The sequence below is a fragment of the Chiroxiphia lanceolata genome, chromosome 7 (assembly GCF_009829145.1).
Source record: "Chiroxiphia lanceolata isolate bChiLan1 chromosome 7, bChiLan1.pri, whole genome shotgun sequence".
Lineage (NCBI taxonomy): Eukaryota > Metazoa > Chordata > Aves > Passeriformes > Pipridae > Chiroxiphia > Chiroxiphia lanceolata.
Genome location: NC_045643.1, coordinates 27,198,577 through 27,225,657, shown reverse-complemented (window position 1 = coordinate 27,225,657; position 27,081 = coordinate 27,198,577). Strand labels below are relative to the sequence as shown.

At 39.3% G+C, this 27,081-nt stretch overlaps 1 protein-coding gene across 1 annotated transcript in view; it reads right to left on the bottom strand.

Annotated features, from left to right (window-relative positions):
* RALB (RAS like proto-oncogene B) overlaps positions 1-13,413 on the bottom strand; it is a 50,148-nt gene extending 36,735 nt beyond the window's left edge. The window contains exon 1 of the mRNA XM_032692850.1: positions 13,283-13,413. The gene's annotated coding sequence lies outside the window, so the exon portion shown is untranslated. The remainder of the gene's footprint in view (positions 1-13,282) is intronic.
* Between the last annotated feature and the right edge of the window lie 13,668 nt (positions 13,414-27,081).

Sequence of the window (27,081 nt, the reverse complement as noted above, 5' to 3'; positions counted from 1 at the left end):
TATATAGAGCAAGACTGAGACATTATTATAATCTTGTGGCAGCTGCCACATCTTTCCAAAAAAGAGCAGTCCTCCATGCTCTTTGGAAAGCAATAATGCTATGGATTTGCCCACTGTAGCTGGAGATATCCATTATGTCAAATGCAAAATGCAATAGTCATGTCACGTCCATGCTGGACTCAGCTTAATGCCTTTTCCATTTTTTTTCACAGAGCCTTCCTTAGCAATGTGACCACCTGCTGAATCTCTCTTTTTAGCATGTAAAGAATCCTTTATTTGGATCAGCTGGTCTTTGACTTCTCAGCTCAGAAAGTTTCCTTGTGGTTTTCCTTATACCTCTCCAAGGGTTTTCTGGGGATAACTTGGGAAATTTTCAATTGTGGAAAGGACGGTAAAACTCAGTTCCTTTGCCGCTTAGCTGATTTGCACTTCCTTACTTTGTTGTATGATACTAATGGAGACAGGTCTAAGCTGCCATTTCTAAACACAGTCTGAATCGTGGCAGAAAGAGTTGAAGCACTGCTCTGCTCATTTAACTCTGCCCTTAAACTTCAGGGCTCATCTTTTATAGTTTACTAAAAATGAGCTCATCTTTACAACTCTTATAATTCCTTGCCCAGAGAGAGCTGTGATTTTACAAACATTTTCAGTTTCACTAGGCCATAGCCAGCTTTTCCATCATTAAGGTTCTATGTATCTTATGGAACTTTTGTTTCTTAGTTCTTGTCATGCAAATAAGGCAGTTAAAAAGTAATCAGGTAAAGATTGCAGTATGCAAAAAAAAAAAAAAAATCAAAACTTCTGATGGGAGGGACTATTTTGCAAACAGAAATAAAGGGTTCAGCTAGGACTTTTACCTGTGTTAGATGAATTGATTATCTACATTAAAAGAGGGCCTTAAGAGACCTTGGACACATGAGTCTATTCTAGTTAAAAAAAATGAGACCTACTCAACAGCTGTGGGAAACACAGTCTCAGCCCCAGAGTTTTCCAGCTTGGTTTAAAGCAGTTCTCATGGAGTGACTCCACACACACATTCCTTCTGACATGTAGTTTAACTGAAGGTTGTTGACACAGCTGTTTCATGACACAGGTGAACCACCTGATAATTATCAGGTTTTGCTTCTCAGAAATAGGTATAAAGCAAAAGTAACCTTTCCTGTCAGTTCCCAAAAGCTGCAAGTGTAAAACCAAGGTGTGATTGTCATGCTTTGTCTTCGGTTGCTGCACCTGCAGCATCCATTTCACCAGCAACTTTTATCTCCTCCCTTCTAAAAGCTTTTAGTAAAGGGGCTGCCCCCTTACCACATTAGTTGTTATAAATGCAGCTGTCATAAAGGAGGATACTGCATAATTTTAGACATCTCAAGGTCGCAAATCAACAATGAAAAAAGCTGTAGAATTTATTTTTTTAAAAAAGATAGTTTCCATCTCCCTCAAGCTAAATATATATTTCTTTTGGCTATGGAAAAGATGAGGCTTTTTGTGCTTTTCCAGAAGGCTAATAGAAGACCATGCTCGCCTGTCTCTGTCAGAGACTTCATTCTGTGAAAAGCCATAATTGACGGGAAGACCAACCTGTAAAGCTGACCAATAAAACATCTGTCAGCTTTTTTTGATGCACATTCCTTCTTCATCTAGCAAATTTTAAACAACCAGGCTTGTTCTGTCACAGGTTTCAGTCATGGAGAGACTCTTGACCTGCTGCTGGAAGAGGTGTGAAAACATGCTAGCCCAGATTAGGAAGTGCTGAGCAGCAGACAGGACTATAATACATTAGAAGGCACCACACTTGTGGCTACTCCTGATCCTATTTTAGATCCACACCACAGAGCTATTTCCTTGTATTTTGGTCCATGTGCACTGTTAGCTCCCTCAGAAGCATGCTTTGTGTTCCAGCAGGAGAATTTGAGTCAGTTTTTATTCTTACTGACCAATATTAATTCTAACTTTATTTTTATTAATTCCAAACTTTTGACTACTCATTTGTCAGTAGAGTGTCCATGGCTTGTTGCTCCAGGAAGCAACTCATTTGTACTCTCAACTCACCTAAGGAGCTTTTTTCAGCATGCTGGAGACATGGCTCCAGTTAGTTGGGCAGCTACAGCTCTCATTCCAGCCCTAGGTTTTGAACTGAACCTTTGTCTCATATGCTCCTGATGTTTTCCAAATATACCAAACCACTTTGCTTTAGTTATAAAAAAAAATGTTTTGGTTCCAGTTCTTACTCTGTTCAATGCACAAATATTTCACTCTGATTTTGCCAAAACTTTGCCACTTCTGTTCCTGTTAATAAAATGCACAACTTCCTGGTCTGCATCCTGTTAGTGCTGACATGGGCTCCTCATATCCAGTACGGGTTCATCCCCACCCCAAGGACAGGAAGTGTTCTGCTTTGCTGATTCAAATATGACCAGAAATTAATGTGAACAAAGAAACTTTTAAGAGAGAAAGTTTAGGTAAGAACATGACAGTTGAGAATGTAACAGCCAGAGTTACAAACACAAAGGGGAGAAATATCAAAGCTAGGGAAAAATATCAGAACTGCTTTGAAAGTCCTTGATAAATGGTAACAGTAATAGTAGTAAAATGTAGCCTGAGAATTTAGCATAACATCATCTTTCTTCTTTTTACGTTTTTTCTATCCAAGGCTTTTGTTGTGGGTTTATTTGCTTTGTTTTTGGTTTTTTTTCTAATGCATTCTTGTCTGTATAAGTTGTTATTTACATTGGTTTGAGCATATACCAGTCTCAATTAAAATTATTTAACAAAGGGTTTACAAGCTTTTTTGCAATTTAATGTTTCTCGTAACTTCCGTATGGAGTCACTCCATGAGGCTGACAGCTTTAAATTTGTCATCTAAGCTGCCATTTTTGTCAAATTGTCTAAACCAAATACACTAATAAACAGTTAAAACAATAAACTATGGGGTTAATGTTGGTTGGCTCCTGAAAATATCAATATTACAAAAACTGCCTGTGGAACTGGCAATTGTTAGACAAGAAGCAAAAGACTATTAGGGCACAAGAGATTAAACTCTGATACCCCTTTCTGGATCAGAATGGAATCACCTTGGCTTAGGGGATTTGGCAGTTCTGTGTATAAAGACAGATCGTTGTTCTTTGAACTCTACTATTATTCACACTAAATGTATTTGAAATTCTCAAATTAACAAATGGTATGCAGTAGTTGTGCAGCTGAAAGGAGGAAAATTTTCAGCTGAGAATTTTAATGGTACATGGCACAAATATTTAAGTCAAGGCATAGCACAAAAGGTGAAAACTGACAAGTGTGCTTGATAAAGGGAGACAAAATAAAGACAGGTAAATCCTCAGGTTCTTCATTTCACAGCTCCCTTTAACAAATTGGGAAGTCACAGTACAGGAGAGTGAAGTTCAATGGGTGCTTTGCACAGCCACATACAAAATCACAGCTTCTCTTTCCTAACCAAATCAGAGTATCCTTCTGCTTAAACAAGGATGGGTAAGGGACTTGTTGTGTTAATAGGGACTCTTTAGCTGATTTAGCATGACTAGGCAGGATGCTCTCCTTCCTCTGAGATTGCTAAGAGTGTCAGGAAGTATTGCCTTCCTTCCTGGCTCCCAGCTTGCTACCTCTGCAACATCCTATGCCTCTACTGGCAGGGCTTCCTTGCCAGATTTCAGCACAGGTAGATATCCACAAACTGCTAAAAAAAGGGGGGTCCAGACATTGCTGGTGGATGTAATAATCTTATTTCTTTCTTCTCATTTGTTGTACACCATGCAGGAATAACCACCATGTTAATCTAGTGATGAGGGTCTTTGGTTGTGAAAGACTGATCTGTAACTTTGTCATGATCATTACACAGCAATGTAATATTTTGGATATATAGATTAACTACAATTGTGGAAAGCAATGATGTTGACACTTTTGGGTTTGAAATATGCTCTATCAACAGATCTGAATATGTTCAATATACCTACAAAAATTTGAGGTATTCTAAATACCTTCAGTTATAGCTATTTTTTCAATTCTAGCTGCCATGATCATGTGTTTCACCCCTGTAATAATGGATTTTTCCCAGTGATGACTCAGAGGAAATAGTCTCTCCAGCCAGTTTTTCACAGAATAAACCACAGCAGTTCCTCAAAGTTTTCACTGAAAAAAGTTGCTACTGTAGAGCAAGAATTTAATGCAACCTCAAACACTAGCATAAATATGTGATCAGATTTAATTTTATGTACCTTAATTTTAATGGTACGTGGCACAAATATTTAAGTCAAGGCATAGCACAAAAGGTGAAAACTGACAAGTGACCTCATTTGAAACTGTTGTGACCTCACTGCTATAGAGCCTGGTTTGGGAACCACTGCTTTATATGCTGTCACATGGCAGATATGCAATTCTGAGCTATATTAGCAGTCTATAGCACAAGGCAGCACAGTCAGCCTGTCCTGTAGAGGAGACTAGGCTTATTTAATGTTTGCATAGTCTAGGATAATGGGAATGTATCTAATAGGTGCAGCATTACTGGCCTCCTCTCCCCTTCAGTCTTCTCTGTTTCAAGAGCTATGACCATATTCCATTCCAGTGACTGTAGCACCAAAGCTGGATTTACATTGGGATGATAGAGTAGAATCTGATGGCTACTCAAGACAGAGAGAAGTTGTATTGAAAAATTACTTTTGTTTCCTTCTTGATCTTCACTAATTTGCATACAGTTACAGACACACATGATGCCTCAAAGGTGCATAAACACTCCTTCCCTATAGTGATTATAATCCACAAGAAGAATTAAAACCACAATATAAAGACCTACTTCCAGAAGGCAATAGATTCTTCCCAGGGACTAAGCTTTCCTATGGGACATGCATGAACTCAGTAATTCTTAATCTACAGTCAGTCCAGGTAGAGTACTCTGTTTCTTTTAAAGATGTAAAGAGCAACGCCTAGTGGATTAGCATAGAAACACCTTATGGAAGAAATGTATTTTAGGAAGGATTTGAATGAAGATAGCATTGTGAGTTCTTCCAGAAGTCTTATCAGAAAAGATTTTACAGCAGAGAAGAACAGTTCCTGCCTTTGCATCACAGTTGCTTTCTGAAAAACAAGAACTGAAGAGAGATAAGGAAACTTTCTTGTAGACTACTCCTATTATCAAACAGCAACTTCACTCCACCCTTCCCCTGTATTTGGCTTCTTACATAGTGCCTAGAGCTGCTGTTTTGTTCCAAGACTATGCTCGGAAAAATTCCCTGCCATTATCAGAGATGCTAACAAAAGAAAGAAATGTATACTTCTTCCAAAGAGGAAAAATGTAATTAACTGCTATCGATCAAAATCAGGAGAGGTACCCCTTTAGCTTGACTGAAAGTCAGCATAGCTTTCCCCTGTACTGTGACTGGCTGCATGTGCTGAAACCATGCCCTGGACACATCCAGTAGCGCTGTTCTTGAAGCAGAAGTTTCAGCTGATATTTACACTGATGTCAATTACTTAGAAAGTCCCCCTGAAGATAAAGAAATTGTTTCAACTTGTATTTAAGTGAGAGCTCTCAGTTTTGATAATTCATACTTATATTATGTTAAAATTATGCTGCTGTTCTTACCTGCCCAGCAAGGAGATAAGGCAACAGGCTATGTAGGAGTGTCCAAGCACTCACAAACTCATTCACACAGAAGTACAGCAGGAACTTCTCTGTATCAGGGTGCTCTTCTTGCCCACCTTTCAAAAGCAGGGGAAAGAATAATCTTCCCTCCCTTCCTTCTCTTTGGAATGAGGCAGCAGCTTGGTCTTTGAAATTTCCATAGTAAAGGTGCTGCAAAGCAGGCAGAAGATCCTGCAGACTAGATTTGGCCAGTGGGCTGCATTTTGCAATAGGACACTCTCCACTCATAGCAGGCCTATGCACTCCTATCTCTATAGTCTCAGGCACTGGGCAACATTATAAAGGAAGTTGTCACCACCCGAGAACTTAACACACAGTTCATGGCCTTTGGAGTCATCAGTCCTTACTAGAAACAAACAAGCTGAAGAATTACATTGAACTGGTAATCCTGACAATTGTAGCCAGTTTTATTTTTCCTTGGTTACCTCATTTGTTGTCACAACACTTCATTCTGGAACAGAAACCCAGTGGAAAAAGCATGTGATTAGGAATTTAGTGATTTAACTGCACCCTTAGCACTAGTTCCTATGTACTGTGGCAATGTGGAGATGCACAGTATTATGAAGGAAAGAGTTCTGTGCCACAGTGCTGAGGTGGAAAAAATACTGTTTATGATTGTAACTGATACTGTGTGGCTGCAGTGTAGTTTTAGTAAGAAAAATGCTGTAACATAAATGCTTCTTTCAGCTGGGAATATACCTTGTGTGTAAGACAACAAGAGTAGAGGGAATGTCCAACATTCAAGCTCATAAGATGCCTTTTAAGGGAAAACAGGGTCTTGGCTGAGACTGAGACAACCAGGACTGAAGGAGTTTGGCATTTAGATCACAGTTGTAGCAAAACCAGATGACAAAGCAGAGCTTTAAAAAGCCTCTTAGATGGAAAGGTTTGGGATTAAAAGGAAGTGAGAGGAATGGAAGGTGCCACTTACTAAGGGGAGGAGATAGAAAACAATGATGCTATTGTAGCAGCAGAGCTGGTGAAGGTCAGAGACGATAAGCTCTGATTTGCATTCTTTCAAAACACTCGTGCAAAGTTGGTGATTTTTTTAGTGAAAGATTAGGGCCAAGGGATATTGTGGCCAGGGAGTTTGCTGTACTCGTGTGAATTGTAATCTACAGTGCTTTAGTTTCTCAAGCAAAAACCAGTGCCTTCAGCAACTTCATGCAAAGGATATCTGCTTTGCATTAGACTTGCCATATGCCTTTTGAAGAATTAGCTATAAACCTCGAGATCTGCATTTTACAGGAAGCTCTGGGAAGGGTCAGTCCAAGTTATGGTATCTGGAGAAGTCACTGCAGGATGTGGAACAGGCAGTGAGGCTGTCAGGTCTAACTCTATCCAAGAGATACTAAGCAGAATATTTCTACCTTGAATACATGCTTTTGTGACCCTCAGTTGAAGAACTGTGCAGTCTTTAGCCAGACAAGAGAGACAAGTGTCCCAAGGACATGGGACCATAGCTGGATCTTGTGAAATTAATGAGAGATAGTCCTGCAGGGGGGAACCACATTAAATTTCTTTTACAGAAATTCCTTATACAAACCTATCTCCTAGGAAACAGTATTTAGCTACATTAACATTTTTTATCTATACTAGATATATAGAATGTGCCTAGGTTCCTGCTGTTTAGGTTTCCCTCCTTCAGCATTCCTACAGCTTGCCAGAATGTCTGCTTCTGCTTCTGCAGAAACAAAGGTTAATTAAACACATCCGCCCATTAGAGCAAGGAGTGAACATTACAATCTGGCCCCAAGCTACCTTCTTCTGTGCTGTCAGCACTGAAAGACACTTGGAACTACAAATTAGTCCTCAAGCAAAACTAGTTTCAGCAGAAACCTCTTGTTTTATTGAACAGAGAAGTCCTTCCCCATATTTACAGTTTCAGCTTCTACTTGTCTCGTACTTAGTTCCAGTGAGAAACACTCTGGTGGTATTTTGCAAGTTGTGTGATCCAAGGTTCTTGGATCGTTACAGTGCCATGAGTTACACATAATAAGGAATGCTGGAAAAAAGTACCTTCCCTGCATTGCTAACTCCACATTTTATAACTAATATAGTTTAAGTTAACTCCTATTGGATTTTTTTTCCACTTGCGGTATTGCTTAGCATTGTCCCTTTCACTGTGCTTGCACAATGGAAATAAACTGGCCAACTCTCTCATTATGTATTTCTTTTCACTTTCTTTTCCCTTTCATTATCTGGCTCTAATGTGTTACCTACCACAAATGCTTTCTCAGTTCTGTGAATCAAATCTGCAGAACTACAGAATCTACTAATTACATGAACTCTTCAGAGTAGCACTGTGGCTGTACCTCAGTTTCCGTCTTAAGGTCACTGAGAATGAAGTCAGACAAGCATATACCTTTCACAAACATGTACTGTTACCATGCCTATAATCCCCACTGCTTGAAGAACTGACATTCCTAAAATGCTTTATTTCTGTGCTGAATCAACAGAACAAGGCTGTGATAGACCTGTTAGAGCGGTGACCAGTAATGTGATCACTAAGGTAGGCAGGACACATTGAGGTCTTTGGTGAAAATAGGATCTTAAATAATGTTAACTATGTAAAAGAGCACAATATGTACTTAATCACAGAGGCAGATTGTTTTTGATTCTCTTCAGCAATAGATGAAGCAAGTATAACTCCCTGCATTCAAAATTCAAGGCCCCTATTTTGTCAGAGCTCTTCTCAAATGCAATCTTCTATTATGCATCCTCCATTCTCATTCAGATTATCCACAAGCAATTTCTGCTTTTCTCAAGCTGACTCATTCTTCACACCTATTAGCTGAATTGTTGCTGAAAATGTTCATGAGGTTCGTTTCTACCGGTTTGGCTATTTTTGATCAGACACAAAGACCACAAAGTCTTCTTCCTATTCCCAATATGGAAGAGAACACTTAGGCATAATACCATTTTAACCCGTTTTTCACAAATATTATCTAATGTAACTACCGTTATATCTGATAGGTTGATAGTAGGAACTATGGATAAAAGGAGACAGGAGTGAAGAGAGCTGAAAGAATTTCAGTTTTTTGCATTGCTTTCTTGGGTTCGGTTTCAAAGTGTATGAAAGACTCAGAAGTGCCTTCTTTGTCCAGTTTGTACTGGACTACTCCTCCTTGATTTTCAAAAACCCTTTGAAAGACAGCGTTTCTGTCCCTGATAGATGGGCACAGACACAGTGCTATCTTGCAAACTGCTCATCACTTGGCATTGAGCCATTTCCTGAAGTCTGTGAGAGAAACATCTTATTCTCTAGCAGAAACTGAAAGCAAAGTTGGAGTGATACTCTGACCAGTATTTCAGTATTGGACAGTTGATCACTGATGACAGAGCTCTAGTGGCCAAGTCTAAAATATGCTTGTAATTAACATTTTAAGGAGAAGATAAGCCCAAAAGAAAAACAAGATGGTAAACTAGAAGAATTGACCCCAAAGAGGAAAAAGAATGGCCTCCTTGGAACATCCCTCCCTGGCATCCTACCTGAAACATTCTGACTAGCCTGCAATTGGCAGGCAAGATGTGACTCCCTTCTTTACAAGTACAACCTGTTGAATTACTTTAGAGTTGTTTCCATAAAGACAGCATGCCAGTGCTTACTGTCTGATTTTGCCACCTAGGAGCTTTACTGGCAATGAAGCAGATGAATTTTGAAGGAATTTTGTTATTAAATTGTAATTAAGTTGGAAGGCTGCTTGCACAGCAACGTCCTATTCATTACACGTGGCAAAACTCTTTATAAAAATTTTGGAGCTGACCACAGCCTTCTGCTGCTTATCTCACCCACACTAAAAGTACTGTATGATACAAAGCATTGTATAAGGCTGTGTAACAGAGAGCTGTGTCGATACCCAGGTTGAACAGGGAGCAAGCCATGGTAATATTATTTCTTCATTCTCTCTCCTGGGCCTCTTCAGTCTTGCACCTACGTATATATTTTGTGGACCATTTATTCTATCCTATACTGAAGAACACTGTCAAACAGGTAAGACAGCAAGGATTGGAAAAATTTATATATGTCCTATCAGCATAAACAAATACATGGACTATGCTCAGGAAAGCTCTAAAGTTGCTGGAGCATATAATTAGCCTGAATGTGGGCACTATTCATTTAAGCAGGTTTGCAAGGATCACATCTCTTTCTGTACCAGTTTATTCAGAGAGGACACAGCATGCAATTCAGAACTGCACTTCTAAGCAGATATTTCTTAAGACGCTGTTGCTTTTTTGTGCTTTAGGATACATTTTCATTTAGCCATGACAGCGTAACCAGCTTTCTGTGGGGCAATAACTTTACTGTGCTCCATTAATTAAAACTATGAGTATTATTAAGTGGAATGACTGCTGAGAGTATGAAAAGAAGCACTGCTATATTGACAGCAAAGAGATTGCTGTGAGTTTTAACGTGTTCTTTTTTTTTCGGGGAGATCTGCTAGAGTGGATTTTTGAATTTCAGGATCACTGTAAACAAAATATATTCAGCTGATACCTGAAGAAATGTCTGAACAAGAAAGACAAAACAGGTAAGGAAAGTTTCCTGAGTAAGGAAAACTTTTACAAGTATTTCAGCTGCTTAGGTGATTAAAATATAATACTCCAACATGAAATTGAGAACAATTATTGTAATAGTTTAAGGAGTTCATTCAACTTTAGAGTTAAGTCTAGTTTGATGATTAAAATACAGGGCAAGGAACCAGAAGACATAAAGTCTATTTTCAGCATTAGCACTGACTCACTGTGTGATATTAAGCAAGTCGCTTAATTTAACTGTCTCACTCTCTGTCTCACCTGTAAAATGAGGGAACCTACCTCACAAGCTCTTTGTGGGATTAATTAATTAAACATTTGCTGTGTACCTAACATTTCTTGGATATAAGGTGCTGGAAAATTTATTTTTTAAGATATATATAAACAGGATAGAAGAGCACAGTTAGGTGGCTTCTATAAAGGAAACTCACATCTCTTTCATCTTTGGATCTTTTAAGCATGACAATGAAATAATTAACTACAGGACCAGTTGGTCACCAACCCAAGTGAGCTAATTGGTGACACCAATATTGGAGGCAGCCTGGGCTGCAGTGATCATGCACTGTTAGAGTTCGAAGTCCTCAGGGATATGTGTTAGTTTAAGAGCAAAGTCAGGACTCTGAATTTATGGAAAGCAAACTTCCAGCTCTTCAAGGAGTTAGCAGTAGGAAACTCTTGTCCCCTGGGAAGCTGCTGTTGGGGACAAGGGAGCAGAATAGAGCTGGCAGATCTGGATGCTTTCCATAGAGAGCAAGAGCTCTTAATACCCAGGTGTAAGAAATCGGGAAAAGGAAGGAAAGAGACCAGCATGGCAGAGTTGAGACCTGCTGGTCAAACTAAAGGGCAAGAAGGAAATGCACAGGCAGTGGAAGGAAGGACAAGTATCCTGGGAAGAGTATAGGCACTCTGCCCAGTTGTGTAGGGATGGGGTCAGGAAGGCCATGGCACAGCTGGAGATGAACTTGGCAAGGGATTCAAAGAATAATAACAAAGGCTTCTACAGGTATGTCAGCCAGAAAAGTAAGGTCAAAGAAACCATATTCCCCTGGTGATCAAGACTGGAAAACTGGTAACAATAAACGAGGAGAAGGCTGAGGTACTCGAGAAATTTTATTCCTTGGTCTTCACTGGCAAACTCTCCTCCCACACCTCTTGAGTGGATGGCCAGCAGGATGGGGACTGGAGAAGAAGTCCAGGTTTGTGAACTTCTGAGAAACCTGAACATTTAAGGGACTATGAAACCTGATGAGAAGTTGTCAAGTCACTCTCCATGATATTTGAAAAGTCACAGCAGTCAGGTGAAGTCCCTGGTGACTGGAAGAAGGGGAACAATGCACCCATTTCTAAGAAGGGTAGAAAGAAGGACCCTGGGAACTACTGACCTGTCAGTGCTTGGGAAAATCATGGAACATATACTCCTAGAAGCCATCCTAAGGCACATGGAGGACAGGGAGGTGATTTGGAACATTCAGCATGGCTTCACAAAGGGTAAGTCCTGCCTCACCAACCCAGTGGCCTGACTACATCACATATTCTAGGATTCTAAAACTGTGAGTGAAGCCCTTGAAATGAGTTTATAAATTGAAAAAAACCATAGCTACAAACTAGACAGACCAAACTATAAGTAAGAAAAAAAATACATCATCACTCTTCAGTACAGTACAGAATTGAAAGACTAAGTTGAGTTTTTTTCTATGATGTATAAGCAAATTTACATCTAATGGAAATGAAAGGAAACAATTTAAACATAGAGAAAGGGAAATAGAATTTATTTTTTTTTTATCCCATAGTTTTTACTCATGGCCACACAACATTGTTGGAACCAAGATTTAGTTGGAGCCTCACAATGCAGTTTAGCGGACAACAAAAGGCAATGTGTTCTACTAACACTGTGCTATGACCCTATGAAGGAGTTGATCAAAACCATAGTGAACAAAATAAAAATAGATAAAGTTGTGTGATCAATGAGATAACCAAAGGTTATGTATTTCCTGCACAGTTGCTCTCCTCAGCAAAGACTTTTTTGAGGAGCAAGGACAAAATTTATTTGCACTTTTTTGAAGCGAGTTATTTTTATCTTAAATATTCATAAAAATATCACTGCTGCTTTCTGTTGGTTCCATTCAAACTAGTTTGAGGCCTTTATGCAAAGCATGGTCATAAGATTTTACAACTTTGGAATGAAGTTGGTGTTTGGTATTCTGCCAGGACAACATGCACAATAAAATTCAGGTGTTCTATTTGTATACAAATAACTTCTGCAATATCAACTGGTGGATATAAATGCAAGTCATTTATTTACTTTCATTATAACATTTGTTATGCTGCAAATTCTGGATCATACAACATTATAAATATAACTGTATTACTGATATAGTTAACAAGTTACTACTAAACTAGCGTTTCAGTGACATCTAGACAAAACCTTAGGACCTCCATCAAGAATGGCAGAGCCTTTAGCTCTGCATTTCAGAGCTAAAGAACAAGATGGAAAAGTGCAGAAATAACACCACCGCCACCACAGGTTATGTAGTTATACTAAAAAGAGTCAATGACTCACTGTCAATGTTTACTTGGCCTCTATGCTTTAGGGCTGAGTGGAGATTAGTGAAGAAAACTACCTCTTTTATTCTCCTTTTATTTTGCTTATTACTACCTCGTACTACTGCATTCCTTAAATCAAACCAGATAAAGAATAAACTTGTCATCCAGCATTAATACAATGCCATGTGGTCACTCACAGCTGTTCGTGTCTACTTTTTAGCAGCTGTTTTTTTCCTGTCTGCCTGTCCACAACAAATGGGTATGTGGCCTGGCACAACACATGTACCTTGGCCCTTTTCTACACCAAACCCACACCTTTAATCCAATCTCTGCACCCCGAGAGCCTCCCATGTTGCTGCTATTCCTTTTCTCACCCCAGCTGGGCCAGGAAACTCCCTTCTCACTTCAGTGATTAATAATGACAGTGAATTCTCCTTTCACTTTTATTTGTGCCCCAAACTGCACGTACATGCCAATACATAGAGAAGTGATTGCTCTCTGATGCAACTTTACAAGCCAGAAAAATTGTTTGCTCTCTCAGCTGATACTCACTGTGCTTAAAGGGCCTTTCGTCCTACAGCAGCAATTCCTTAAGGAGTATGAATTAGGCAGGCAGGCAGACGGTGGCAGAGGTAGCTCCACTACAGTATTACAGACCAATTCACATGATGACTGTAGCTGGACTCCTCCTAGTGCCTCAGAAAGCTATAAGAAAAGGGAAGGGCTCAGGATATGATATCATGCACTCATTCTAAAAACAAGGAAACTGTTGTAGATGACTGGAAAAGTAACAGCTTAAAAATTGCTGAATGGCCAACAACAGAAAATTACTTTTCTGATTCATCTTCCCTCCCCATTCCAGCGAAAAGTTTCAATAAATACAAATTACAAACTTAGAAAACTATATTTACATGATTACTAGGACTAGCCTAAGATACCTATTATAGCTGAGTCACCTCAGAGCGTTGCTTAGTGTTGCCTGGCGTTGTCTGTGCTTGTGTCAGATCTCAAGCTCTGAGCTTGTTACCAGGTCTGTTCAGGCAAATGTGCCTGTCCCCGGCACAGCTGGGTTTGTGTAAGCAGGAGGGACCCACATGTATCCACTCCTTGTCAGTATCTTGACTTGTTTATTGCCTTTTTCAGTGAAAGTAAAGCACCTAAGTGATTTAAGAAACCAATTAATATTTTCTAAAGCAATGTAAGCAAACAGGTTTTTAAGTCTCATGGAAACTCCATGTGATTTTGTGCAGATTTGCGGGGGTAAGTTTTACTCCTTAGATCCTTTTCTAATTGCAAGCCTGCTTTCGAAATATAATCCATTTACAGGGCTATATTATTATAAATTTATTTCCCAAGACATTGTTTACAGCCTTTAAAAAAGAAATTAATAAACATTTGAAGCAAAGCAGATGTCCTAACTCAGCACAATTGTTCTTAACCTGGATTTAGCTTTGAAGTTTGCTGGTTTTATTTCAGATTCGAAGAAGCACCTGCATGCCTGGAAGCTTGTCTGTTCTTTCCAGCTTTATCAATTGGTCTAATAAGCCACTAATTTTTTCTTCCAAGTTGTCAGGATAATTTTGTTTCTGTTATAATCCCATAAAACACACTCAGAGGAAAATTTAGCCCAGCCTTCAAGCATGCTACATTTTTATGTTGTGTTAGGAATTGCTACATTCTCTGTTACAGCAGTCATTCTGCTTGCCTTTCAGATTTCTTTTTTTTGTGTTAAAAATTTCCTGGGATTATTTTTCATGTAATTTATCCCAGATTTAGCATTAAGGCCACCCATGAGTGATATATTATTGTTTATCGTCATTTTCAAGCTCCTGTATTGGTTTTAGTTTAATGGCTTGGATTTGGGGGAACTTTATCATATTATATCAGTTTAGTAACTGAGCATTTTATGATTCACTATTTGCCAGTATCCTTCTACTGAGCTGCATAACAGGGTGTTGCTCTTGCAACTCTATTGTTTAAAAAGAAATATTCTGCTGCCAGACTCCTTGTTCTGTTTGTGCCCTTTGTTAATGGACTTTCAATTTCAGGAACTTGTTCTATTTAAGAAGATAGTGGACAAACAATACTTTATAATATTTATTAAACAGATGCTGATATTATCAATGCTTGTTTATCTGGTGGTGATGCATCTCCCAAGTAAACCAGCTGTAGTAGTAAAATAAACTAGAGTGCAAAAGCATTTTCTTCATAAAGATTCTAGGGATTTTTACCTACTTGCACTTCAGGATCAAGGATCTTGAGTTTTTCTATGCAGTGAGGGGCAGTGACATCTCAAATTGAGCAAACAGAAATTCTTTGTGAGGTTGAGGAATGTGACTTAAGATCACTAATACCTTCACTTTTGTAGAATTTGGGAAGTCCTTCTCAAAAACCAAGATACAGTTTACATTTACGTTTCTGTTTCTCAGCATCTGGTAACCTGGATAGGGAAGTAGTATGGAGCTTGGGGGAGAGGTGGAAGGGATTTATAATATGGGGAAGTGAAGTAAAGCCAAGATTCTAGTTTTTATAGTAGGAGAGACAGTGGTGAGCAGGAGTAAAAGGGATCATGGCAGGTCAGGTAAGGTTGTGTGTGGGAGGATAACTTTGATGATGATAAGGCAGCAGGACCATAAGTACCTCCAGATTTGAGTACCTCTTACAACCCTAAATGAATCTTCAAGACTGTGTCATAGTTAAAAATATCTTGCCAGTTCTGGCTTGAAGTCAATTACAGGAGCTTCCAGATCATTTTGCTCTCTTAGGCTCCCTGTGGAATTTCAGTTGGATAGTACATTTCACATTTAAGACAGTGCTGATATTTTGGTCTGCTGCTGTTCTGTTCTAGAGAAAGTTGCCTTTTGGTAGAAAGAGCGACATGTCCTGCAGCATACAAACATAGGCAACACATAACATTTATACAGGGGTTTGTTCATAGATAAGTCCAGTTTCGATCACAATTAGTTCTCTTAAAGATCACTGGACTAAAATATGCTTTATAAATATATGCAAAAATTGTTCTTCATGACAATACCATGGAGTTGGTGCAGTGATGAGAAATTTTAGTAGTGAGCAGTATGAGGTAGAAAACGATTTCCAACACTGATAAAAAGGAAGAACAGAAATTGAAGATTTGCTGATTATTTAATTGCTCAGGAAAATACAGTGTGATTGTTAAAACTGCTGTCAGGTGTACAGGAGCAATGCTGGCAGCAATTGTGTTTTGCAGTAGCAGAATGCAAAGAGGAATATAAATGTGTGAAAAGAGGGAAAAGATTTGTAAGAAGGGTGAGATCAGTTTGTGTCCCTAAAGACTGAAGTCTAGGTGATTTAGAATAGGAAATCACTTTTAGGGATGTAAACTGACGATTCCTCACAATACCGTTGTGAAGCAGGGAAAGATTATGCCTTGTTTTGACAGATGGAGAAACACGGACAGAAAAGGCTGAGTTCTTACCAGGAACTTTGCCAGCTTCTTTCAAAGTAATTTCCAAGGAAGATCTTTCCCTTCAGAAAGCTTGAATCTACAGAAATCTCTCCGACTTTCCCTCCATTATTATGGGAGAGCAGAGATGGTCATAGGTGTTGAAACCACTGGCCTGGCCTTTTTTGGAGCTCTGACTAGATTATAATCTGAACAAAGAACAAGCAGAAACAACCTTTTCTCTGTGATGACTCACCCTGCCAGAGGAAGATTAGTCAATGGAAATTTGTGTCTGCCTGTACTAGCTAGTAAATATGCACCCATCCCTGCTTAGGGCCAGGGGAAAAGCACCAGGGCAGCAGGAGTGGAAGCCTGAGTTGAGTAGTCACAGCTTTTTTGCTGTTGGCACTCCAGCATCAACAGAAGTAAGAGCAGAGGAGTCCTAGGCTGATTTCCAGCATTGTAACAGACTTTACACTTGAAGGATGTCAGGTGCTCAGTATCAGCTCTCCCATTTACCCTTTCTGCTCACAGTCTGAGCAAGGTATATTCCAACCTTTCCCCAACACACTCTTGTCGCTTAATCTCGAGTGTAACAGGATTGTTAATTTTTCCTAGATCTTTTCACAAGAGAAATAATTCAGTCTAAACCTCATGTAACCTCATGTAAAGTTCATTTTGTACTGCTCTATTAATCAGTAAAGTGGTAATGTGGCAACCAGAACCTCACAGTGGCAAAGGTAAGTAGAGAAGCAAGAAGTCATTACCTTCTATATTTAATAAATATTTGTTAAAAAGCCAGTCTGCCTCTTTTTCTTCATTCTGGTCATTGACCACACTTGCATCAGGGTAGTTCATATGGCCAACTGTACTTTGGCTTTGCCATTCCTTCCCAGAAGTTTCTGAAATAGAGAGACTTGATTATTTGCCAGCTAAACCAACTTCAGCTCATTTTTTCCTCATACTGGCAAATCCAGTTTGAATGTTGCCAGCAACAGGCTTTTGGTATATCTATATTCACATCCTAAATGTAGCCTTCAGAAAAGGTCCAAACAGAAACATCCTTTGGAAGCTCTCATTGTGGCAACTTCTCTCTACAATGAACAATCTAAACAGGATCACAACAACATAACTTTGTGCCTGCTAGTGCACCTAAAACTTCAGGAGTTTAAAACCTTTAAATCTATCACATAAATAAAGGCTGCTAATACTTCTCTATAAAGAAGTATTTTAATTAATCTTAATGACCCACTCACTGGGTTCACTACTCATTAGTCATAGGACATTAATAAAGTTCCTGCTTCCGGTGTACCTTGTTTCATCAACCTCTATAAATTCAACCCCCCCCAACATCAGCCCAAACCACTGGACCCAGTCTCTGAGTTCCAAGCTCCTAATGCAACCTGAGTGGTGTTTAAATAACTCTTCCTATCTCATTTTAATGGCACACACACAGGCCAAGAATCCCTTTCTGAACCCTGGCATAGGGTCTTCAGAGGGTCTCCATATGGAGCTTGAAGTGGGGTGTCAGACTGGGAGAGGCCTGTGCTGGCTTATTCATGATTTCCTCAGCTTCAGCAAGGCCTACAAGCTTCTAGTTTAGCCTGTTCAGAAAGGAAAGGCAAGACAAAATCCACTCAGCTAGACAAACATTTTCTTTATCACCACTTCTTATTCTTAAAAAAACCCTCCCAAGATACACATCTTTGCAAAATAACAAGTGAATCGTCTTTTCTCAGTCTAATCTCACTCCTGTGGCTTCCAGGTTTTATCAGCATCTCAGGTGAGACAGAATGCCTCCTGTTGCTCTCTTCAGATTATCTGTCTTAATATTTGGCAATGGTTTTCTCTCATTTACAGAGAAGCCTCCCTCTTTATATGTAAGCTGCCTTCTTTAGTCATATGCTCCAGCCAAAATACTCCAGCTCTTGAATTTGTTGTTTTGTGGAGTTAGGACAGGAATGAGAGACATTCAGAGATAACAACTCTTGATTGCCTGATGTTGGTCTCTCAACTTTAGTTATTGCATGTTGAGAGGCCAAGCACTGTCCCTGGTCTGAGCAGCATAACAGACTTAGTCCATCCAGACTTTCAGTACGTACCAGAAAAAGACAGAATGGCAAACCTGATACAAACATGGGCTCACAACACAAAGCCAGCATATAATTCAGTGCAGATATTTTTGTTTCTCTTATGTGCGTCTCATCTTTTGTAATAAAAGCTATTACGATGACAAGCAGTTATTGGTTAGGATAAGAACAAAAGGAAGAGAGGAAAACATGACTCGGAGTGAGTTACTTGTTAAAGAAACTTATTATTTAAGTATTAAAATAGGAAACACATTGCAGAGAAAGAAAGGGCTCCATTTAACTGCTCTTCACAGTTTTCCTTCTCACTGTAATCTACCAGGTATCATCTAGTCTAATTAATCATATCCTGAATTGCCATGCATAAAATAAATGTGTTCATTTGGGGGAGAAAAATGTATAGGGATCTGTGGTGTGATTTGCTTCTGGTTTTTATTCATCTGTCCTGTACTCCAGCTTCTCCTAATGAAAGAGGATGTTCTGTCCCCCTGAAATTAGGTACCAAATACATATTAACTTTTGCAAGTTTCGAAGTCAGCTCACCTTTTCACAAGAAGACAGAAATACAAAAGTAGAATTCATTGCAGATTATTTGACTCTTATCTAAAGCAATTACATATATTTAAATTACATTTCAACCACTGAGAAAGTCTTTAATTTAGTTTAATCTTCATTGAACTCTGGACAACAACGTCCCTTGGGCAGAACATTTTCCTTAGCTATGTTCTATTAAGCCACTAGATGTCCCTCGTTCCTATGTAAAGCTCCAGGTAGTGGACAATCTAGGAGGAAACAGCAGGATTAAGGTGCAATTTAAGCAGTGCAGAAGCACGTTTGTGTTCACAGCATGCAGGGGTTTTCTGTAATAGGTGCTGGTCCTTTGAGTGTAATCCTGTAAATCAAGGCAATTCCAAATACTGGTGTGCCAAACCCATAACAAATGTAACTGTGTTTAGACAAATCACAGTCACCAAGGTTAGAAAAGACCTCCAAGATCATCAAGTCCATCCTTCAAACCAGAACCACCGTGCCCACTGAACTACATTGTTTAGTGCTATGTCTACTTGTTTTTTGAACACTTCCAGGGATAGTGACTCCAACACTTTCCTGGGCAGCCCGTTCCAACACAACCACTCTTTCAGGGAAGACATTTTTTAAAATATTCAACCTGAACCTCCCCTGGCACAACAAGTGCATATATGGCAAATACAAAAATCAGATGAGACTGAAGAAAGCAGATGAAGATGGCATTGAGGAAAATAGGCTACAAATCCAGGGATCAGAGAGTAAACTGCATCATTCCTTTTCCAGCTATCCATTGACAACTGCATTTTCCATATACATATGTGATTACTGACTTTTTTTGCCATTCATGAAGTAAAATGGCACAGCCTCTCTTCGCAGTCAGAGTAGATCTTACTTTATGAAAGCATGGATTTGACTGTAGTATATTTGGGGCATGGATGGACCTTATCACCACATGGATTGGGATAATTACAACTAGCCAGGGAATGGTCACTTCAGTATCAGACTGGGAATGTTGAGCAGTATAAGCCAGAGATTACATGAATAATGACATTTGACTTACACAGGTGATGATGAAAGCAAAGTCAAACACTTCTCTGGAGGAAACAAAATGTTTTACCAAGTAAATAGTGTCAGGAAACTGCTTGCAACTGTCTGTGAACTGCACAACTCCCTCTTCCCTTCCTGCATCCTATCTGCCTTTTGCAAATTTCCTGACCCCCATTAGTTAATTTATACCATCAGCACTTTGCAAGACCCTGCCACAGAAAGTGCTGCATCTCCAATTCTCTTTTGGAACCTCTTTCTCATATTAGGACTCACTTCCTTGCTATTTTAAATTCATGGAGTGGAAAGGTCACATCAAAGGAAAAAAAATGCAGAAATCCTTCCTCAAGATTAGTTTTGCTTTTTAAGTCATGTGACTGATGACAGATTATTTCTGCATAAGAAATAGGACTCAAATGCCCATTGGCTTTTTTTTATGTCACCAAAATGTTCATGACAGAAGGTCACAGCATGTCTTTTTCCAGTAGTTTTTGAAACATGGGTGCTGCCGTTCTTCAGTAAGGAAACATGCCAAGGGTTCTGCCACCTCAGTGTACTGGTTTCCTATTTTTAATGCCACTGACTGAATAATACAGATTTTCATTGCTTATTAAATATCAGATCATGGAGCATGCTCTCAATGTTAATTTATGCTTTTAATGCCTGATGATTTCAGGGGGAGTATAAGCAGCTAAATGCCTTTATGAATCTTCATCCTGTTCTCATAAGATGAAAGGAAAAAAATTACACAGTTCTCAAGAATATATTTGTTTGTCCAAAGCTTTGTCAAAGCTTTGGAGGGCTGGGAATGCAAAAACTGAAACCTACACAATATGCTTATGGTCTTCTCTACATGAGACCTTTGAATTCTTCCTCTGGTTCTCCCTCCTAGCTGTCCTCAGATTGACTCCACCTGAGTGAGAGGTGGTTGAAAAGACAATATATACAACCACTGCTGGCCCTCAGTTACTGAATCCAATCTGGAGCTGCTCAGGTCATAATTTACAAGTCTTGCAATTAATATATTGTGTACTGGTGACCAGTTTCTACCAGGCCATCTACCACAGAGGGTCAAATCCAGAGCCCGGTGGCCATCAATGTGACATTCCCATTGTCTTCAAAGGGATTTGTATCAGATTATTATTTCCACCGATGAAAGATAAACCATTTTGGGGCTAAAAAATCTTGCGGGCATTTGAGGGCTAATAAATCTTGCAGTTCCATACAGTCCCTGGTGTTCTTTCTAATGCTTAATAGCTCTCCTCTCACCAGTTACCTCACTCAGTTTGAAGCTAAATGGATTTTTTTTTTTCACAGGCTAATACACACATTACACAGAATCTCCTTTCCCTTCCTGCTTACTTGTGTTGTTTGCCATCTTTTTAACAGGAAACTGAGAACTATGAAATGGAGAGAACAGAATGACCTATTGAACCAATTTCGCTCCACAGCAGAGCTGACAGGAAAACGGCTGCCTCAGCTCCGGGTTCCAGGAACGGAAAAACAGATGTTTCTTGGCTACATTTAACAGATACTATTCCAGTTTGAAGCAACATTTTAAAATACAGATCCCAAGACCTTATGTATTTCCAAAGTATTCTAAGAATGGGAAAATGGAAATTTCTTGCAAGTCTTCAAGTAGTACCAAGCATGATTTTTCTTTTTTCCCCCCACCTCCTTTCATTTTTCCAAATTAACTTCTCCAGTTTAGCATTTCTGTGGCTAATACACGTATCAGAACATGCATTTGTGCCTAAATGACTTAGATAATCAGATCAGGTATATTAACACTGCCACAAATGTGGAGTGTTTCCTTGGGCAAATCCCTCAATTTCCCTGGATCCCACTTCTCCACTTGTGCTACCTACAGCTTGTATGCTCTCCTCAAGAGCATCTCTCTCAACTACCAATATCTGCAATAGCTGGTACACAGAAACTACAAATAAGAACATAGCCCTGGGGTGTTGCCATAAAACAGATTTTAAAAATTTAGTTAACTACCAGCTATTCAGTGAATGGCAACAGTACATAAAATGTGGCAGAGACTCAGGTTCTTTACAGGGTAATTGCAGACCATCCTGTCTGTGAATCCTGTAAGTCCCAGAATAAAGATGGAAGGGCAGAAATGTGGGAAGACAATAACTTCCATCCTATTCTCTGAATAGATTTAGGTTACTGTGTTATTCAGCCATTACAGTCAATGCTTAATTTAGAGCATCTTCCTTGGGTGACCAAGTTATGGTAGAGCCATGATGACCCTCAGAATAAGCCAAAACCAGGGAGGGAAGGAAAAGTGGGCTGAAGCATTCTCACCCTGAGCCTGCCAGGTCTGCCTCTGAGTGCATTTAGCACATGTACAGAAACTCTTTGTCAAGCATCACAGAATTAGTGGGATATTATTCTCATATACAAAAAGAGAACTGAAGTTACAGCATACAAGTGATAACCACAAATATACATTAAAGATCCCAAGTCCATGGAACTGTGAATTTCCCAAGAATAAGCTTTAGCCCATATTTACACAATTTCCTTCTTCCATATATGCCAAGTAAATCACAAGAGCTGGCTGTGATAAAACGTTCTGAGCACTTCCTTCCCTGGCTGAAACCAGAGATATGTTACCAGCCCCAAAATAGAAAATGCCTCAGCTTAAATTGACTACTAGTTCCCTTGATAGTTTTGGTGAAAGTGAAGGTGGACAAGACAACTTTGCTGGAGGAGTTCTTGAACTTGTCAGATATTCCTAACATTTAGAGTACTGTACAGTTTTGGGGTTGGAAGAACTGAAGATCTTTATGGTAGACAGGTGTCACCATCTATGCCAACAGAAAAGGAATAGAAGCACAAATTTAATGAAGATATTTCCCTGATGTTCAAATGCAGTTGCAGAAATTTCCCAGTACTCTCCCATACACCACATTGATACACAACACCTGTACAGAATGTTAAGCCAAACGGGTTGTCTTTAATAAAGAGTTATTGTGAATAGTATTCTATTCCACTAGGGAGCTAAGATAATCACCACTTTTTAAAATGCAGATTTAGTCCAAGATTGATTCTTTCTCAAAAAACCTCAATACTTTCTGAAAAAAAATGTTGACTTTCACAGAAGGATTATTCTATGTAAAAAGAATTGAGGCATTTTTCAAATATTTCAAAATAAATGCATAATGTTTGTGATTAGAAATTTCTGAAACTGAACATTTGAAATATATAGACTGGAAACCTTAAAATAAAGACTTCAAATGTTGACTTTTGAAATTAAGGTAACTTTCTGTTTTACAGCCAGTCATAGTAGAACTTACTTGTATCTTTAAAGAATAGTGTGTATAATACAGCAGCCTTAAGGGTAAAATCACTGCATACAACAAGGCATTAAAGGTCAATTTTTAGAATTTAGTGTGGACTGTTAACAACACAGGAGAATTGAAGCTCGGTGCTCTTGGTCTTTCGTGGCTACAGCCTCTGTGCTTGCTCCTTGTATTTAAGTTTCATAAATTGTTCAGAACTTTATCGATAGAATTAACAGTCAAAATAACACTTCTTAACATCTGGTTCATATTCTTGTCCCAGTTATGCTGGTGCAACTCTAAATTAAACTGAATGCCTTACATGAATTCACTCTAAATTTATGATGGTATTTGGAAGAAGTGGACTTGGTTCCTGGTCTTTAAAAAATGTTAGTGTTTGCAGCCAAATAAAATCACATGTGGTTACATCCTCTGTGGCACAAGATTGCCATCCAGCGGTAATTCCCAAACCTGTATTTACCAAAGGCATTCCCGGACAGTTGACCAGCAGCCGGTACTGGTTTTACCTCCCAGTCTGATAGCTTCAGATCCAAACTCCCGATAGCTATTGTTGGGCTGAGAGAAACATTTCTGTTTAAAATTCATAACTTATCTCTCTTCTTTTTTTTTTTTTTTTAACCAGTTTTCCATATTGAAATAGTTCAGACAATGAATGTAGATTGTTGCTTCCTTAAGAGCAAGAACACGCTGAAGGGGGCGGCCCCTGGCACAGCTACACTCAATACACACCACCATCGTAGGGCTGCAGCTCAGCTAAAACACTCAGCTGCTCCTCAGCCCTCTCTGACCGCGCGGCGTTAGTCAGATCTGAGAGGAACACACCAACACTAATTTAAGCATCCTTGTACAGAGCTTCACCACCTGCTCTGGAGTGCCCTGGGCAGGGGACGGAGCTGAGAGTGTGAGTGATCAAGCTTTGAGGCTGGTTTCATGTGAATACTTACGCACCCAGACATCAATGTGATACTGATATCTTTGATCTGCAAAGAACAGGCCCTGAACTCAGACCTTCCACTTCCTGCATAAATGCTTTACCTGCTCTAGTAGATCATAAAACTGTCTTTTAGAGGGAATGGGTACAGTTGCATTTGTGAAGACTCAGTCTGACTGGCATCCATTAGAGGGGTTTGAGGATTACCCCTTGAACTGAGCCACTCTGGAGAGCTGAATGGAGCGACACTAAGTTTTTAGTTCCTGATTGAGTTAAGATATGAAAGAATGCCAAGCTGCTTAGTCCTGTTGAACTGGTGCAGACCTAGGCACACAGAGAGGCTCTACGCAGCAGACTATAGCTTATGTGAAAATAGGAAAGGTGGTTTGGGAATCTAGGCATGATGCAAGGTTAGACACAGCTCACTGGGGGGTTTCCACCATCTCTGTTTTAGATTTAAAAGCTCAAATTCTGCCCTAAACCCTTATTTTTTTTACTTGGTCTGTAGCCAGTAAAATAAATTCTGGTTAAAACCTCATGTAAAACCCCAGGCTGATTGTACTGATCTACCTTATTCTCTGTCTTACCCTCCCCCCCATCTGTAGTGTTTTCCTTTGAAGTTAACTTGCTCTTGCAATGCGGATGTGTATGAATGACTATGAATGATTCATGGGTCTGTTCGGCCTGATTGCCCTCAGATTAAATCATTTCATACAATGTTCCCGTTGGTGTTCTACATGCATCTTACTTCTAAATAGAAATTAAGTTATCTGGGGTTGTGGAGGCACCATTGCAGTCAAAACTCACAAGGCCAAGCTCATCTCAGTGAACGGCCATTTCTGCCATGTTTCTTCAGGAGCTGCAGAAACAGGAAAACTGATACTTTAATTTCTAGGTACAGCTCCATTTTGATGCATCTCTTGCACTAGCATGTGAGATGAGATGCTGAAGGTCCAGGTTTCTCCTATGAGCTATACAACACTGCAGTTTCTCGCTCTAACTTCTGTAAGAGACCAGTGGGCTGCACGTAAAGAAAATGACAGTTTCCCATTATTTCTATGACCACATTCTACTTCACATTTCACTCTGTTCAAGAATGACCAAGTATACACTAAAATGGTACAAATAAATTATTTCACCTAGAATTGGTCTAGCCTAAGTAGTCATATCCAAAACTACCTGAATTATTAAGAAGCGTAGAAAAGAAATTAAGCACAAACATCTTGCATTGAAGGATAAATACTCAAATGCTGAAAATGAGAGTCATTGTTAAGGACTGAAATTAATATGAAACAATGAGCCTTTTATGTGTCTTAGTTCCACAGTAGGTAAGCCAAAAACAAAACAGTGTCCTAAGACATTTTCAAAGTAGTTTGATTAATTTTCTGCTAATGAAACCAATGCTGCAATCAGCAATTCATTCAAAATTTAAGAAAAAAAATGAAAAAAATTAAGAAGAAAAAACAATTAAGAAAAATTGTTTCAAAACAAAGCTTCAAAACAAAGCAGAATCCAAAATCTTATTACCAGAAACATAGGTACTACTTAGTGTCTTTGGGATTGACACGTGTCCTCACATTTGTCCCATAAAACGGGACAAATCTTTTGCCAGTCTTTTCTTGGGCAAGCTGCCTTCTTCTAGATAAAATTTTATTGCTGGCTCCTGTGCACAGGTAGAGCAGCCTTATCTTCTTGGAATGGGAGTGCTCTGTCATTGCAAAAGGCTGCAGTGGGCAGTTGAAGTGATAGGATTAATACTGGTTTGTTGTCCAAGGGAAGCTTTGGAGCAAAGGTGGGATTCAGAGACAATCACAATTTACATTTTCTGACACCTTTTTTTGAGGCTTGCTATTTCAGAAATAAAAAATATTGATTGAGGGGTGTTTAATTTAGTGAAACCTTGACAATTTTCATATTTGATCGGACTAGAAATGAAAGGACAACTGGCATAATCTCACCCTTTCAAAGGAAGAGTCAAAACAAAGTGCTCTCTGCACATACTAAAGATCTGCCACCTCCTATTTCTAGTGTGGACAATACAACACGGAAATAATTAGTTAATCTTTCGTTTAAATAAAGCGTTTGGGGGAAAGGCTAAAAATAAACACTGATTCATTCCTTGTCAGGGAAGTTTCTCCTGTCAATTATCACATTGTTACTGCTGTTTTTAATCTAGTCAGATGGTGAGATTGGCAATCCTTTCTGCAGGGGCTTCTGGGTGTTATTTCGTGGAGAATCTTGCTTGAAGGACTGATTACTGCTTTTATGGGAGCCAGTGGGAGTTTGGCCGCAGTCCTTCACGCATGTTAATTTGAGGGACTTCCAAATGTTAGCTAATGATCTCAGAGTTCTTTTTATGAAATATGTGTGGGTTTGTTTTGGGGTTTTGGTTTTGTTGTTTGTTTGGTTTTTTTCTTGAATTCCTAGGAGAATGCAATTAAGAGGGTCTGGAGAAAGTGCTACACTGTAGCTCTGGACTGACCTCTAAATAATGCCTGAGTCTAAGCATGAAAAATTCAGAAGTACATATTGCTACCATACTTGGATATATAATACATAATACACTAAACCCAAATGTATTTGTATTATTCATATAGTGCAGGCCACATGCTTTGCATTGCTATGGACTGGGTCTATCTGTTGGCCTCCACCTACAGTTACTGGAAAAAGCAATTACATTCGTTCTTTTTTTTTTTAGGAGCAATACTAAGGAAGAAGTAGTAGCCTCTGCCCCAAAGCAGAGAAACATGTCAACATGGAAAATAGAGGCACACGTGGGTGGGGGAGTTTCATTCCTGTTTTATAAAACCTTATGTACCTGTAAAGGAGAAACGAGGAAAAAAACGAGCCGGTGGCAGCTGAAGCAGCTGAGCAGAAAGCCAAGGACACAAGTCCAAGCAAGCGCTGGGGCTGGGGTTCAGAAAAGCATGCAGAGGGATCTTTGGGCTAAACGCTGACTTAAAAGGGCTTGGAACGGAGCGCACAAACAAACACCGCTGCCCGTGCTCCCCCTTCCCACCGCCGAC